Raw genomic sequence first — 18,207 nt, forward strand, 5'->3', positions numbered from 1 at the left:
AATATGAAGATAGGTGGAGAGGCAGGTAGTTTAGTAGTAGTAGTAGAGAGGCTACAGAAGGACCTAGACAGATTAGGTGAATGGGCAAAGAAGTGGCAAATGGAATATAGTGTTGGAAAGTTTATGGTCATGCCCTTTGGTAGAAGAAATGAAAGGGTTGAGTATCTTCCAAATGGAGAGAAAATACAAAAAAGTGATGTGCAAAGGGACTTGGGGGTCCTTGTGCAGGATTCCCTGGCCTAAAGGTTAATTTGCAGGTTGAGTCTGTGGTGTGGAAGGCAAATGCAATGTTAGCATTCATTTCAAGAGGACTAGAATATAAAAGCAAGGATGTAATGTCGAAACTTTATAAAGCACTGATGAGACCTCACGGAGTACTGAGAGCAGTTTTGGGTCCCTTATCTTAGTAGGATGTGCTGGAACTGGAGAGGGTTCAAGGGAGGTTCATGAAAATGATTCCAGGATTGAATGGCTTGTCATATGAAGAGCTTTGAAGGCTCTGGGCCTGTATTCACTGGAATTCAGAAGAATGAGGAGTGACCTAATTGAAACCTATCAAATGGTGAAAAGGCTTTGATAAGAGTGGATGTGGAGAGGATGTTTCCTATGGTGGGGGAGTCTGAGACTAGAGGACACAGCCTCAGAATAGAGGAGCATCCTTTTAGAATAGCGATAAGGAAAAATTTCTTTATCCAGAGAGTGGAGAATCAGGGGAATTCTTTGCCACAGGCAGCTGTGGATGCCAAGTCTTTATGTATATTTAAGGCAAGAGGTTGAGAGATTCTTGACTGGTCAGGACATGAAGGGATACGGGGAGAATGTAAGAGATTGGGGCTGAGAGGAAAATTGGATCAACCGTGATGAAATAGCAGAGAAGACTTGATGGGCCAAATGGCCTAATTCTGCTTCTGCGGGCTGAACACCGGTTTGTTTTCCACTCTCAGGCCTCGACTCTTCAATCTGGCTTGAAGTCTGCCCCGGCAAAGGCTAGTTTGGCCATTGCTGTACCTGCATTCTTGAGAGTCAAGTTCACCAAATCCTTCAGGAGATCGCAAAATTGCTAGCTAGTTTAGTGGGTTCAAAAATAGATGGCAGTGGGGATGAAGCTGTAGTTGAACTTTGAGGTTGGGGTCTTCAGGCTCCTGTACCTCCTGCCCGATGACAGCATAAAGAAGGTGTGGCCTGATGATAAAAGTCGCCTTCCTGAGACATGCCTCCTGTAGATGCCCTCAATGGCAGGGAAAGCTGCACCCATGATGCAACTGGCCTCGTGCATTGCTGTGCATTGGAGCTTCCATTCCAATTCATAATGAAATTAGTCAAAATTTTTCCACTGTATATATGCAGAAGTTTGTCAGAGTCTTTGATGATGTGCCAAAAGTCCTTATACTTATAAAAGAGATGCTGACAACTGCCTTCTTTGTGGTTCAACCAAGGGCACTGACCTGTGAGAATGGACATCATCCGGTTTTCAGGTCAGAGAACAGAAGGAGACTGAAAGCTGAGTTGGCCTGCCTCATGTTAATCCTCAGCAGTCTCAGTAACACGTCTGCTTTCTGATGCATCAGCAAATATCCAAACACAATGACTGTTAATGCCTCTGTCACTGCAAAGTGCACGGGCAAAAAAACTGACTTTTTCCCCTGAGATTAATAAGGAAGAAAAGTAAGGTGCAGTTGCACTAATAATCACTAAACAACGATCACTGCTGGAAGCACGCGAGGAAGGACTTTTTAGACTCCAAGCAATTTAATATCATTATTTGGCCCCCAAGTCTCTCCCAATCTAGACTAATAGATAATTATCTTAGAAAGGTAGAAAAAGCATCCAGTAACCATTCTTCATATCGGGGTCAATGGCCACAGGGAAAATTAAGGTATGATCTTTCAGTGAATTCAGAACATCAATAAAACCACAAATATATGTTGTTCTCACAGCTCAGGATATCAATGCCACGCCCCCTTCTCAGCATCATAAACAACCCCACCCAACCACTATTGCCACTTTGGATGGCAGAATGAGCAGAGCAACATTAAACATGTGAAGCCTATTTAAATGTGTGCACACCAGAGTATACTTCTGACAGAATTTTGCAGTCATGGCCCCTTCAAGGAGATTTGTTGCTCTGGCACCCACCAACCGTTTAATTCAGCTTTCTCAGAACTAAGGTAATAAAACTAATTACTTAAGGTGATAAAGATCAAACGAGCCAAGAAATAACCGTGACCCAGTAATACTGATCCCACGAGCTGACAGGCAGCACTGCCCAGCACCCAGGGCTCGATCAGACACTGCTCGTTCTCTGCTCCCGAACATACTGGCGCACTGATGTCATGAAAAGAGAAGAGTACAATTTCACTGATTGCTCATCGCCCACACTAACAGGCTTGGTGATATATGACCCTGAAGTGTGTCCCTGATTTTTATTTAAACATGAGGCCATTTAACACATGTCTGAAAGCTCAAACAAAAACACGCTCAAGACTCTGACTCAACATTCACACACAAAAATATCACTGAAAGAGTCAGGTGATGCTGTTTCAGATTAGAAATTAAGCAACAGGATATGCAAGAAGAAACTGATTTCATCAAGTCGCACCCATCACCCAAATTACCTTTCTGAATGATTTGTAAAATCCGATGAGGGGCAAGTCTAACATTTCCTTTTTCAAAGATTCAAGTTCATTATCAAAGTATGAATGCAGGATACAACCTTGTGATTTGTCTTCCCCACAAGACAGCCACAAAACAAAGAAAGGAGACTACGGAATCCATTCAGAGAGAAACAAACCCCCAACGCACACAAAAAAAGACCAAATCGCACAAATGGCAATAAACAGAAATGAGCAAAAAAACACAGAATATAAAACTCCAAACCGCAAAGCATCGAACCAGTCCAGGTACATTCAATTCAGTTCTAAACTTAAAGAAAAGCAGCACCAGATCCTTTTTTATACAAAAAAAAGTTTAAAATGGTACTTCCAAATGAACTGGTAAAGATAGCCGAAATATTTTTCACATTTTGAAATATACTAAAAGGATATTTCCTTGTCTTTTATGTGCCACATTCCTGATTTTTTTTTTAGATTTGCATCAGGAGAAAGAACTATTCCAGATTCTCCTGAATTCACAAAATCCCACAAATTCCAATTGCATGGCATCAACTCCAAATGTATTAAAATCCCATCCCATCCCTGAGAAATCAATACAGAAGTAACTGTCTTGTGCTGCTGTGTTTTAAAATGTTATAATTCCTATGACTCCTTTCGTTTCTACGGAACCAAGAATGAATCCTACCAGATTTCATGCCCTAATACAGGATATGCTAGTGCAGGAACTCCAAGACATTCTCAATCAGACCAGAAGATACAAGAGCAGAATTAGACCATTTGGCCCATTGAGTCTGCTCCAAATCAGCTCACAAAATTAAACTTTTTTTCACCTTCCTCTGCTTTGAAACCCTCCCACAAGCTATCTATTTTCCTTGTTTAAGCTCAACAGGTATAGAACAGCCCTACAATTGTTACTTTTGGAGTGGCAAGTACTGTTTGTACTATTCTTTATCACACAGCGTATATACCATGTTTACATTCAGCTCCTATTTATTGAATGGAAGCCTATCCAATTTGTGGATCAGTACTGCACCACCCACATACACAGAATCCCTCTGGACCCAAACATCCAAGATTCTATCCCAGTGGGGTCCCGGGGAAGATGACCACTCTCCAGATTTCAGTGACAGGGCAAGGTATTCTGCATTATTCATTTCCGTATTGTGAAACGGAGATGCTGCATCACAACACCCTGGATAGTCAAGCACCAACTCTACTAAGATGCTAAAATGCTACTGAACATTCAGCATTTTACCACAAAAAATACAAATAGTATTCCAAATACTTCAATAAAATTTACCAGAAAGTTTTGCCTTGTGCAGTAACCCAGCAGCAAGTGAAGTCCAACAATTTGTCTAAACTCACACTGCCATTTACCGAATATACTATTTATAAAGTCGTAATTATACCAAAAGTACATGAACCTTGCATTCATACGAATTCTGAGGGATATCAAACTGATTAGAAACATGAAGAAGTCTGTACATGCTGAAAATCCAAAGCAATGCACACAAAATGCTGGAGCGACGTTTCGGGCCGAGACCCTTCTTCAGGACTGAGAATGAAGGTGGAAGATGCCAGAACAAAAAGGTTGGTGGGGGGGGAGGTGTAAGGGAAGCTAGCTGGAAGGTGATAGGTGCAGCCAGGTGGGTGAGAAAGGTCTGTGGTAGCGGGTCTGTGTGAGTACACAGTTGAAGAGTCAGAGGGCAACAGGAGCCTGAACTCTTACCCAAATCCTCAACTCCAGGAAACTACAATCATGTTCCCTGACAAATTCCTGGCAGGAACTGCCTTATATACAATAAAAACTACTTCACAAATCATTCAAACTATGTGTTATGTTCCATACACTTTTTTTTGTCAGAGATTTAGAAGATGGTGCTAACTTCTTCCCATGCCCTTGATTGAGCACATCTGTTTGCAAAATGGGCTTACCACTGCATTCAGAGAGATGATGCATTTAAAACAGTTCTTATCTTTGTCACTCAATTTTCTGAACAAAAACATGCCCCCAATTCAACAGAATTATAAATCATCTAACTCCATTTACTGAAAGATATTGAGAATTTGCTTTAAACATGTTACTACGCAAATTACATTAAATATATCAGTGTAGACAGATTTATATCTGTGTTAATGAGCTTTCTCCAATATACTCTGGGCTCAGATAAGACTGAATGGTTGAACAGAATCCAATTCTTGCCACAAAAGCAGGCAATATCAAACTAAGTAAAGCAAACCTCTGGCATTGTTCTCTCTCTCCCTAACAGTGATATAGACCACGTACGAAATCAGTTCCAACTTGATGTGTCAAAACTGATTACTATCTACATCAATGTGGCAAAACTGATTATTATTGTACAATAAAAGATCATTTTTGCCTGGGCATTAACTCAATCTGTTTCTCAAGACTCAATGCAAAAATGTGGATACTATAAGGAATGGGAAGCATTTGGTTTAGATCAGCTCTCTATCACCAAACTCATCCAGCAAAAGGATGGAGTCAGCTTGCCCATACTCTACAAAATCAAGGCATTCTGGTGTGGTGCTGGTAATCTAATGATCCAACAGACAGCACTTCAATCCCATATAGAGCTAATATCCAATTGAATATTGGTCACAGATCTGCTGGGCCTTTATTTAACGGTGGGAGTGAGGTTCCCTGATTTTTTTTTAAATCTCAAGTAGACCCTGCTCTCTGCCCAGATTGGGATGAACTTCCAGTCTCCCTCTCCCCTCTCTCATAAAAGACACAACGAGTGGCCAAAACATCAGGAAGCTTGTAAATGGAAATGGAAGGCATCCCTCCTGTGAACAGGACGTCATGTTTAACTCATATTTTACTTCAGTGCCGAGCATCATTCTCCACTATGGGAAGCACTCTGGCCACATAAGAAATTTAAAAGACCCAATGCTGACTGACAGCTGCACAAATCAGGACCAGCTACCTGTGGCAAAATAAAATGAATATTTTTTAGCTCTTCATTGGAACAGCAAATATTCAGAGAGGTGTGGCCAGCCAAGCAGAGAGGAAACAGCATCACGCACAAAATGCCAGAGGAACTCAGCAAGCTTGGCAGCATCTATGGAAAAGAGTAAACAGTCGACGTTTCAGGCCAAAACCTCAACCGTACGGTTTTCCACAGATTCTACCTGGCCTGTTGAGTTCCACCAGCATCTTGAGTGTGCTGCTGGGATTTCCGGCATCTGCAGATTTTCTCTTGTTTGAGGAAATGGCACGTTAGCTGACAGTCTCTGCACTACACAGTCACACTACTTGGGTACCCTGGGACTTCCTTACGCAATACTAGCTGCCCTGTAGACTGATCTGCATACCCTCAAGCAGAGGCAGATACAAGTTAAGATCTTGTCTGAGTCAGTATAAAAGACAACTGCACAGTTTCTTGTAAGGTCACAGGAAAAATGGATCTCCTGGGAGGTGCCAACCACTGCCAAAGCAAAGTTAGCCACAGTGAACTGGAGCTGGGATACAATACACAAGAGCTGTGACTAAAGAGGCAGGGCCAGACAACACCCGCCAATGCTTGATGATGGGCCAAGGGTGGTTGGATGAACTACTCACTGATTTATAGGAATGCTTGTTTATTAAATAGATTGTGTCAGAAAAAGACCACGAACAGTTCCCAACAACATAGGGAAAACACATACTCTTCTACAAGGTGAAATAATCTAACTTACAAAGTGCATTTTACTCATCAACTGATGAAGGAAGTTGACCTCAACGAAAATCCTGTCAGGTTTTGTGCAGACAATACCAACATACTTAGTTTGCATTTCTAAACAAGTGCGGCGCCATGGTAACGTAGGAGTTAGTGTAACGCAATTACAGCTCGGGGCATCAAGAGTTTGGAGTTCAGTTCTGGAAGATGTTTGTCAGCCCTCCCCATGAACATGTGGGTTCCCCACACCATCCAAAGACGTGCTGGTCAATAGGCTAATTGGTCATTGTAAAAGGTCCTATGATTAGGCTAGGGTTAAATAGATGGGCTGCTGGCCAGTGCGGCTCATTAGACCAAAAGGACCCGTTCCATGCTGTATCTCTAAATAAGTTAGGAAAGGCCGTGTATGGCAAAAAATACAAATCGAAGTAGGGAGTTAGAATTAGCATGCATATTGTATTGTTTTAAAACTGTCTACAGCCAGCAGACAACTTGATTTCCACTTAACCTGGAGTGCTTTGCAATGGAGGTTTATAATTACTTTCACAGTTGCACTATTCCTAAAGAAATTGAAGGATTCTACAAGTCTGAGTGTATTCTGGGACATTGTCACATAAACTTGCCACCAGCATTTGAAAGAATTTTATTTTTAAAACAGTAAATGCATCTTTCTGCTGGTAAACAGATAGATAGCCATCTTTCAGAAGACAGACTAAGCTATTGAGGGAAAAAAAGAGTCACTGGTGATCAAGGCTGCACTGCAAATCCACGTCCTCCAAGAATACTTATTGGAATAGAGGCTGCAAACTTTGTCTGACACGAATGCCCTTCAGGATAGTGGCACGGCAAATCATGCAGCTGATGCACTGCTCCAGGTTCGACTCTGAGCTCCAGTCGCAATCATCAGAGGTCAGAGAGTTTTGCCCTTGTCGCAGAGGGACTCCTTGGGGCAGTGTCCCACGCTCAATGTTCATCAACGACCTTCCATCGCGAGGTCAGATATGAGATGCTGGATGATGACTGCACAAGTTAATCCACTTGCAATTCTTGCAAGATTAACACTACCCAAGGCGAAGTAGCCCTATGGTGGTCACCCCATTTACCCTTCTACAAACACCTTGCAGCTACAAGCGCCCTGTCCTCTACAAATGCACTTCATTTGCTTGCCACAGCTGCACGGAGGGCATCTAAACCAACAGCAAGGTAGGCAGGGTCATTGGCACAAGGAAGCAGCACCATATGCACACTCTCCTCAGGATTGAACAAAACACTGACTGGGAAAGACACATGTCGCCTCGTCATTACTGAAATCTTGGAATTCCGGCATTGTGAGAGCCCTGTTGCAAATGTTCAAGGCAATAGCTCTCCACCATTACCTCAAAGGCAATTAAAGCTGACTTTGCTGCCAACACCCATAACCTATGAATAAGTGCATTAAAACACACAGTAATCAGATTGCCAAATAACAGGAAGCTCACGCCCGGATTAGGTCCTGCAATCATATGCAAACAAAGATCACGTGGCTGTGAAGCCAGCAGCAGCGATGGAGAGTCTACGTGTTTAAAAGGCCACAGCCTCCAAATGACTTTTATACCAGCTCATTAAAATAGTCAACTCCTGAAATAGTAACTAAAGCAAAAGGAAAGCTGATACAAAGCAATGCTATTAAAATAGTCGTATCTGCAGAATATGGGTAATGACTCTGTTGCAGGGCACCACTTGCTCCACTTGGTCATCCTGTAACCTGAATAGGTTAGTCACAAACACAAGAAAATCTTGGTGGCCACCCATTTCAATTCTACTTTCCATTCCCACACCGACATGTCAGTCCATGGCCTCCTCTCTGCTGCACACTGGTTGGAGGAGCAACACCTTATATTCCATCTGGGTAGCCTCCAACGTGATGGCGTGAACATGGTTCTCTTGAACTTCCAATAATTGCCCCTCCCCCTTCACCATTCCCCACTCCTATTTCCTTCTCTCACCTTTTTTTCGTATGCGTCCATCATCTCCCTCTGGTGCTCCTCCCACCCTTCCTTTTCTTCCATGGTCTTTTACTCTCTCCTGTCAGATTCTCCCACCTCCAGTCTTTTATCTCTTTCACCAATCAACTTTCCAGCTCTTTACTTCACCTCATCTCCCCCTCCCAGTTTCACCTATCATGTAACACTTTGTATTTCTTGCTCCCTGCCCCCCCAACTTCTTACTCTGACTTCTCGTCTTTTTTCCCAATTCTGATGAAGGGTCTCGGCCCAAAGTGTTAACTGTTTATTCCTTTCATCAGATGTAGCCTGACCTGCTGTAATCCTCCAGCATTTTGTATGTATTGCCCTGAATACGTTAGTGTTATTTACCCAAGAATGACAATTGAAAACCCTAACAGAGTATCACCCTTTCTTCCACTAATACCAACTACCAATTCCTTTTCAATACACATGTCCAATTATGGACAACAACTCAAATGCTCCTCTCAAGTCATTTAACTCTGCTGACATGCTTAAAAACTGTCGAGCATTGTCAAATCAAAATGTCAGTAATCTTCATTTGATGGGAGGATAAGTAATGTTGTTTTCTAATTGTACAGTAATTTTTCCTCATGCTTAATCGTTCTCCCATTAAATTCCAAATCAAATGGAAAATGCTTCACCTCGCTGCTACAATTTAAATTTTTTTTATGTCAACCTCTCTTAACCTCTTCCAGTCCCACAGTTCATTCAATTTCAGTCACTGGCTCTATCCTTTGTCCCAACATTAGCAACCGTGGGGCCTAACCTCAAATGGCTTACTTACATTCTTCAGTAATATTGCATTTTAAGAATAGTTTTGTTTTGATGCATCACTGCAAATGGAGAGGAGTGAGGGAACCAGATCATTGAGTCGAAATCTAGACCTGCCACGCATCAGACTCCAGCAGCTGTGACAGGCATGACCAACTCCCACTTCTGTCAAGTATCATTTTTCTCCACTAATACATATAATTAACACCTTTAAATCTCATAACAAATGCCAACTCTATTGTTAGCTGAAAGGAAAATTACCAATAGTCATGGAGTCATAGAAAACATGTAGCACACAAACAGGCCCTTCGGCCCATCTAGTCCAAGCCAAGCCATCTAAGGTGCCTACTTCAACTGACCTGCTCTGCGACCATAGCCCTCCATTCCCCTACCATCCACATACCTATCCAAACGTCTCTTAGATATTGCAATCCAGCTTGCATGCACCACTTGTGCTGGTAGATCATTCCACACTCACACCACCCTCTAGGTAAAGAAGGTTCCCCTCATGTTCCCCTTAAACTTTTTAATCTTTCACCCTTAACCCATGACTTCTGGTTGTAGTCCCACCCAACTTTACTGGAAAAAGCCTGCATGCATTTACCCCATCTGTACGCCTCATAATTTTGTATACCTTTATCAAATCTCCTGTCAATCCTCTACGTTCCAAGGAATAAAGTCCTAACCTATTCAATAATGTGCAATAATTTGTTGTTGAGATGAGTAAAAATGAGAAAGCAGCCCAGCAGTAGCAGTCTCTTGGAGCCTTTGTCTCTTTTACCTGTGCCTTTGAGCCAAGCAGCCTGCTGTTCTTACAATTCATGAGTCAGTACACAATTCCTTTCAAAATGTATCTGCAAAATGATTGCACACCTGGCTGAACAACATACAGCCAATAATAATCACTGGAAGCACACATTATTTGATTTCATGTGTTCAAATGACAAACATAATACACATAGTGAATGTCATAGCTCCCATGGACCAGATTTGTTCAAGAGGATTAAATAAAAGAACGCAGTTTTCAGAACTTAGAGTACCTCATTCCAAAATATGGACACCACAAAATCTTACTGGAGCCCCCTTTGTTACAGATGCATTTGGGAAACTCATCACATTTCACATCGTTCTCAACAGCCAACGAGAAATTAAATGAAATGAAGTGTGCAGCTTTGATACATGTGAGCCATAATTGGTATTTGAGTAAAATGCTATTTCTTTTTAAGGTTTGCCAGATGACAGTCTTGACAAGATTTGAGTTTTAAAAAAATGCCTATATATAAACTTACTTGGGTGGGAAACTAACTGCTCGTTAGCGCGAAGTGTTCTGCTGGCACATCAGCTCCTATGCAATTTTGCTGGAGTTAAAATCAGAATAATCCTTCACAAATCTCTTACTTGTTCAAAAAAGCATCAATAAATATCTTTATACCCACAACACATGAAAATTATTGAAACCAGATCACCAGAGCAAATTGCTTGGGACAGGTCTATAAGTAAGATCACATTGGGAAGAAATGTTACTCAGTCACCTTGCTCAGCCTTTCAGCATACCAAACCTCCCAAGTGTAGCTACCATTGATACCATAACAAAGCCCAGGGCAAGATTTGCATTAAAAGATCTGGGAGCCCATTCCATGCTTTGGGTGGGGGGGGGGTGCAGGCAGGGGGTAGAAGAGACTCAGTAGCCATCTTAAATGTTATTTGTATCAGTTGTACACTACACTTTCACATTTCAATCTCAAATTCTTTCTAAACACTTTGATTTACCCTTTCCTTTCTGTTTAGTATATTTGTCCATTGAGAATCAGCGCTCTTCGGACCTTCGACCCACATCGCCCAGCAATCCCCAGTTTAATCGTAGCCTAATAACAGGACAATTTACAAAGACCAATTAACCTACCAACCGGTCGGTAATGTCTTTGAACTGAGAGAGAAAACTGGAGGACCTGAAGGAAACCCATGTGGTCTCGGGGAGAACGTACAAACTCCTTACAGGCAGTGCTGAGAATTGAACCCAGGTCGCTGGTAATGCAAAGTGTTGTGTTGATCACTACACTACCATGCCGCCTACTCTTTCTTCCTAACTTAGGATACAGGATTTAATTGCCCATATTTTGGTAAGATAAAATGAAATTAAGGCTTTAACAGTTACAATTTTCAGAAGAGCACAAAATGAAGTATGTGGGCTGAGACAATGCACAATTATAAGTTTTATGTAATATGTAATAATACGACCACTTTGCACTACAATGAACTTTAGTTTATGATCTGATTGTGTTTTTCATGTATAATTTATTATTTTTCTTATAAATGTTGCATCTCCAATAGGATATGCTTGTGAAGCTGCTACAAGCACATTTTTCACTGCACCTGTACATAAGATATTAAACTGAACTTGACTATAAAAAGCAAATAATACTCGTTTCAATATTTTGCTTCCAGCCAGTAATATTGCATATGAAATATAAATAAAATACAAAAACAAACATTTTCATTAGCGGCTGAGTACATACATGAATCTTAAACCTAACATTGGAATTTGTTAATAGATCAGCGTAGAGTGAAACTGAGATGCTCATGATTAAAAATAAAACCCTACTAGTCTACTCATAACTCAGCCCTGCAACTAGTGGCCAATTTCATGTCTGTGCACCGCCTCCAAAGCTAAAGCATTGTTCTCCTTTCTTGCTGATCTGAATTGGACCCACGCACAAGCTGGGATTATTGAGAACTTGTCCCAAAACTACAGGTGCAGTCTGACAAGAGGTGAACCTCAGTCTCTGCAAAATCTGGCCACTGAATAGAGTCCTCAAGGTGTGGTCACAACTGTTTAAAAGCCAATTTACCACTTAAGGTATGTCTGACCCAAGTTCTGCACCATGTGGTCATGGTCTGACTGAATTGCACACTATTGTTTTGGCTCAGTTGTTCTTTGGCTTCAGTTGAAAATTAATTAGCATTGAGAGAACTAGAGCTTAAGTTCTTGGCACGTTCAGTCAGATTCTGATTCTAAGAATGCTACTAAAAGGTTACATTATTTCACTTTATCATAATTGCTTTAATTTACTAAACAATTTTTAAAAATTAGCTATTGGATCAATAAACTCTTCTCAGGCTTTCAGCCGGGTACAGGTATCGAGAGCAGAGTTTATCTTTGAAACCATACATGTCAGGAAGGCACTAGATCCTTTTTCAGTATTGGATCAATTTGAATAGTCTAATTGTCTTTGACTATTGGACGTTTTTATAAGTGGTTCATAAACCTACCAGAAGTGGGATTTCATCAATATACCACTGAAACCCACTTGCCTTTGAGCTCATTCTGCCTCACAGGATACCTCACGGAATGTTCAGTATTCCAAATCTGGGAAATTCTAGGTGGGCTGCACAGGATGTCTTGGAGACCCTGAAGGAGGCAGTGATGGTGGCTACTGTTGGATGATCTGGAGAAGAACATCAAAGTCATTTGGTCAAACGCTTCATTGATGGAACTCTCAAACAAACAAGACCTTGTTCGGCTATTAGCAAGAACTCTCCCCATCAGATCACTCTTACACAGCCAGATTCTCAATACATTGCCTTCAAAATGGCTGTAATGAAACTCAGAGAGTCCACCTCCAAGGTGGCCTAGAAAGAAATTCAGTGGCTTTGTCAAGGAGGTGTCAGAGCAGCTGGTAAATACAGGACTCCTTTTTCCCCGGGTTGTATCCAGTGATACATACCGGGGCAAACACCGAAACAACTTGGTGGAAAACACATTTTGGTCTGTCCAAAACTTATTGGTCTTCCAGTACAAAAATACCTAGAACCAAATGATGCTGATGGGCACACTCGCTAAGGCTATGATGAACTTTGATGCAGTCACTGCAAAGGTTTTGTGGGGAAAGGCCACTGTCTCAGGTCCTATCAACACAGGGCGATTATGCCATGTTTGAGGATGAACTAAGAGAATGAATTAAGGGAATGCATTGAACTGTTCAGTGTAGGGAATAAAAATAATGACATATACCAATTGTATTCCTGTACATTTTAAGAATAAAATAAATTTTAGGGCAGACAGAGACTGGAAATAACACATCTTGGTCCAGAACAATTGAAAGATTGTATTGTTTCCAACTATACATAGTCTAGCCACAATCAAAAATGCAAGGTTGAAAAGAATAGGTTACACTCAAGCTTCTACCAACCAAGCGTGCTTATCAGAGAAAGATCATGGAAACATGAGTCAGTGTAATGCATGGTCACTGGAAATAGTATCATTACCTGCAGCAGGAATATTGGGTAACTTTAAAAACAGCGTGACTTGAGTTAGATACAGAACCTCGCCACTCCCATAGCACATAGGGTGAACTATAAAGGAGAAGCTCTACCAAGCCCATAAAATTCACTCTGCATTCCGCAGTGCAAACACCCCACCCACTATCACAAACTGGTGTCAAAAAAGAGCAGCAAGAAGTCAACACCTAAAATTTGTGATACCAAAATATAAGCACTCAGATTAAAACAGCTAAAAATACGAGCAGCTATTATTTTTCCACTATTTTGTCTCCTTCACTGAAAGGCTGGGCCAAGGGAATTCATAGTGAAACACAATGTTAACGAGGCCAAGAATAGTCCGACAATATCTGGTTTAAAACCACAATGAGCAAGCAATAGTTGGGAGTATAGTGCTTCAGCAACGAAAGGCAGGGTGAGACTGCTCTTTCAAAAGATGTTCACCTACTCTCGGATGAAATACTGCTACTGATAAACAAACTCTGATGAATATACCATCTACTCAAGTGAGACAGGACCTTGTCAGAACTCTACAGCTTCCAAAACAGCAGTTCTCTTAATACATTATCATATGTGGTTTACAGCCATATAAAATGTGGTTAAATCACTTGCCTAGTAATATGGTGGATTCCGGTTAATCGGAACACACTGGGACCTATACATTTCGGCCTAGTTAAGCGGCTGCCCCAATAGTGAAAGTTTCATGGAAATAGTTAAACAAGTATATAAAAAAAACTAAACTACCATTTAACTGAATAACAAATTATGTATTTAAATGAAATATCCAATAACTTAGAACACTACCAATGCTACTACAGTACTATAAAACTCTGAATTAGTTCCTAATAGTTATCAACGAACGAGTTCTTCCCGTATACACTGTCGGGTTTGGGGTGTTCAGGGAGGGATAGCACCTCTGGTGAAGGGACTTGTCGTGTCCATTCTGGGGCAGCTAACTCACCTTCTCTGGATGTGTGGTGAAGAGTATATTAACTGGCTGCATCACTACCTGCTATGGAAACACCAATGCTCTTGAACAGACCAGTCCATCACGGGTAAAGCCCTCCCCATCACTGAGCATGTCTGCATGGAGTGCTGTTGCAGGAAAGCAGCATACATCAACAGGGATCACCACCACCTCGGTCATGCTTTCTTCTCGCTACTGCCTTCAGGAGGTGCTACAGGAGCCTCATGACTCATTCCAGCAGGTTCAGGAACAGTTATTATCCCTGAACCATCAGGTTCTTGAACCAGAGGGGATAACTTCACTTGCCCCATCTCTGAACTGTTCCCACAATCTATGGACTCACTTTCAAGGATTCTTCATCTGATCTTCTCAATATTTATTGCTTATTTATTTATTTATTTATTGTTACTATTTCTACCTTTTTGTATTTGCACAGTTAGTTGTCCTTTGAACACTGGTTGTCCGCATGCTGGGGCAGTCTTTCATTGATTCTATTATGGTTATTGGAAGTTAAAGTATTTCCACAAGAAAATAAATCTCAGGGTTGTATACAGTGACAGACATGTACTTTGGTAATAAATTTACTTGAACTTTAGGAATAGTTAATTATTAATAAAACATCAATCTTCCACAAGTCTCTTCTGCTGTGGACTCCTGATATTTCCTTTTTAACACAAATAATAAAGTTTATCAAAACTTGCCACGGAAATCACATCCTCCCTCCTCCTCCTGCTCCTGTGCTCTGAACTCCCACTCTTCCACGTTTCTCTTATGTATTTGAATATTCTGATTACTTATCATATAATTTTGTGTTACTGTTTAAAATGACTGAGCAAGGATTCTAAACCAAAGTCAAGATTGGGGCAAGATTTGGTCAAAGTATTAATCACCATTTTTTTTAAAACTTAGATCTTACATTTTGTTAATGTTCTCAGCTCAGAAGTTTACTCACATAGGCGTTTGTTGCCTTCCATCACCTTTCCCATTCCTCACTGGGAGGTTTGGTAGAAGAAACATCAAAACCAATTCTGGTATCAGAATTATTTTGCTCATGAACAGAACTGTGAATGATGTCTGGCAAAGCCAACTTTCATCTGTGAGTACCAACTTGTACTTCTGATCATTCTGTCTATGGAATATTAAACATTTGCTCCTTAAAGGTCAATTCCAGCAAAGCCAAATAATATTCCAATGACATTACTGAGGAGTAAGTCAGCTAATAAATAAAACAACGGTGGTAGCTATTGATCACAGAACTACTCTACAACAACTCCACTTATCTCCTCTCCAATTACTATTTGTAAGCACCATTGTGGCCCTGAATGGAGTACACAATTAACCATCCACATTACCAGCTAATTACTGGCTCAAGAAGAGTAGCTTTGTCCACCTCAAGTAAACTTGGTACCAAAATAACCATCAGGATTTAAAATCTTAATCTCAAAAGATGTCTAAGATCCAGAGAAGAAACCAGCCCAAAGAGATCTTTCCTACACATTATTAGTATTCCTGATTCTTTGGAAATTTGGCTGCATACTCTTGGAACATTAATAGCACAACACAAGAAGCTACCCAACTTGCTGAGACTTCCAGCAAGTATGATGAGAGAAAAAGTTAACATTTAAAGGTTGTTAACCTTTTATAAGAACTGGGCTAAATTAAACTGCATTATTTTAATAAATAATTACACTGGATTTTTGAAAACTTGCTTAAATCAAATGTTGAGGTTGAGAGAAAAACAGAGCTGGAGGAGAGAAGTGACTGCAACTTGGTTGACCTTCAACCAGTAAATACGAAATATTTAACATCCTCTACGCACATCCAGTTAGTTATATGTAGTGATTAGCCAAAACATCAATTTACTACAGTCCCAGGAGATGCAGCTATTCCAAGACACACTTCCTGCCAACATATTTTCACTGAACTCACAAGTATAACTTATCTTTGAAACCACTTCAATGATTTTAAAACACATTTGAATTCTTGAGAATGGAGAAAATAATTCTTAGAAAGTTATCTTTACATGAAACAACAGTATTGGTTATCTTTATCCTATACTAAAATATTGAGATTATAGTAGTACAGTACTGACAGAATTTTTTAAAATCTCACCATTACAGGAAAAATTTGAAAGCAAGCTGACTTTAGTGTATTTATTGGCTAAATCTCTCTTGGGAGCTCCATCAAACCACATTCAATGCACAGAATGCCAATTCCAATAAAGGGGAAACTTCTAACCAGGGTCTCTGTCAGAAATGCTGCCCTTTCAAATGTTACTGTACCTTGCTTTGTCATTTTAGTTGCAGTTAGAGGCCACATTCAGAATTGTGTGCACATACAATGCAGAACAGAACTGGCACCCAGCTTCAGTTCTCTACCAGGGTCCCAAAAGGAGGACCCTCCAGTTTTCATTTGAAAAATTGCTCTATTTTCCAGAATAGTTACTTAATCATCGTCAAACGTTCATAGACAGGGTGTGACCAACTATGTACCAACTCTTCATTAATCAGAATAGTCAAGAGCATTGCACTGAACTGTACTGGAAAGATGAAACCAATTGCAATCCTTCATGATTTCTCCAAAGCCATCTGTGCCAATCCAATTACTGATCGTTTTAAATTCCATTTGAAAAGTACTTTTCAAGTTTTCGCAGCTCCAAATGGATCATCAGCTCTGAATATTACTTTGTCCTTATGCAAACTTACCTTTCATAAAAAGTCAAATAAAAAAATTACACACTTACACAGCAGGTGCTGACACAAAGCCTAGTTTGCAATGCATCTCAGATATTGACCCTCCTAGGAAACTAACTTCTAATTTTGTTGCAGACATCATCCCGAAGACATTGGTTGCACAACCAGCTTCTATTTTTACAGCTAACTGTAGACTGTATCCCGATTACAGGGCTATCAACATCAGTCAATTGTATAACCCTAGTGTTTCATCCAATTTCTTCTCATTCGACAGCCATCCTATATGTAACCAATATGCTTCTTCCCTGTCAGACAGGGCGAACTTGTACTAAGAAGCAGTGCAGGGTCACAGCTGATTAGCTCTACAGATCGATTACCTGGATGGAGAATAAGCAATAAGATTACATATCACTGACATTACAGATTCTACAAAGCTTTCACCAAATTGACATTTGAAACTTTCCAATAAATGGCATAAAAAGAATGTACCATTTATCAAAGTCCTCAGCACAAACAGTTGGCTAAACCTCCTGGTTTAGTTGCTGCTTTTTAGTTTGTTGAACCTCCCCAATGACACGAGTCCACAAACTCAAATTCTTCAGCTGAGCACCGGCAATGTCCACTACACCTTAGTTTTGAAAGTGCGTGCTCAAAGTGGGAAAAGAGCAAACCCGAGCAAGAAAAGGCACAGCAAGAAATGGGGAACAAGACTCTGTGTAAGGGGAATGTGACGAAGTGCAGGGAGGCAAGGAACAAAGGATCAATGAGTGATCCAGGGCTGAAGTGAATGTGATTGTGAATAAATTAAACAGAAGATTGTAAAAGTATTTACACAGCAACATTCTTGACTTCACTGCAGCCTCGTGCTTTACAGGAAATAAAGCCATGTATCATGTGAATTTACAAACTAATGATATATTGCAGCCACGGGCAAGATTCCACTCAAAGTTCGAAGTACATTTAGTATACAACCTTGAGATTTGTCTGCTTACAGGCAGCCACAAAACAAGTCCGAAAGAACCCAATTTTAAAAGAAAGACCAACATCCGAGGGAGAGGCGGAGGGAGGGGGAGGGGGAGGGAGAGGGAAATAAAACACAGAGCATGTAAGTAATAAAAGCAAGCAACACCATTCAGAACTAAACAGAGCCCATAGACCCGGAGCAGCCAGAGTAGGCCCAAAGACTCAGTCGATCACACA

General features: G+C 40.7%; 1 protein-coding gene across 1 annotated transcript in view; it reads right to left on the minus strand.

Annotated features, from left to right (window-relative positions):
- Positions 1 to 18,207, minus strand: part of tprn (taperin) — a 70,424-nt gene that overhangs the window by 21,593 nt on the left and 30,624 nt on the right. The window lies entirely within an intron of this gene.

This window comes from Mobula hypostoma, chromosome 21 (genome assembly GCF_963921235.1).
Source record: "Mobula hypostoma chromosome 21, sMobHyp1.1, whole genome shotgun sequence".
Classification (NCBI taxonomy): Eukaryota; Metazoa; Chordata; class Chondrichthyes; order Myliobatiformes; family Myliobatidae; genus Mobula; species Mobula hypostoma.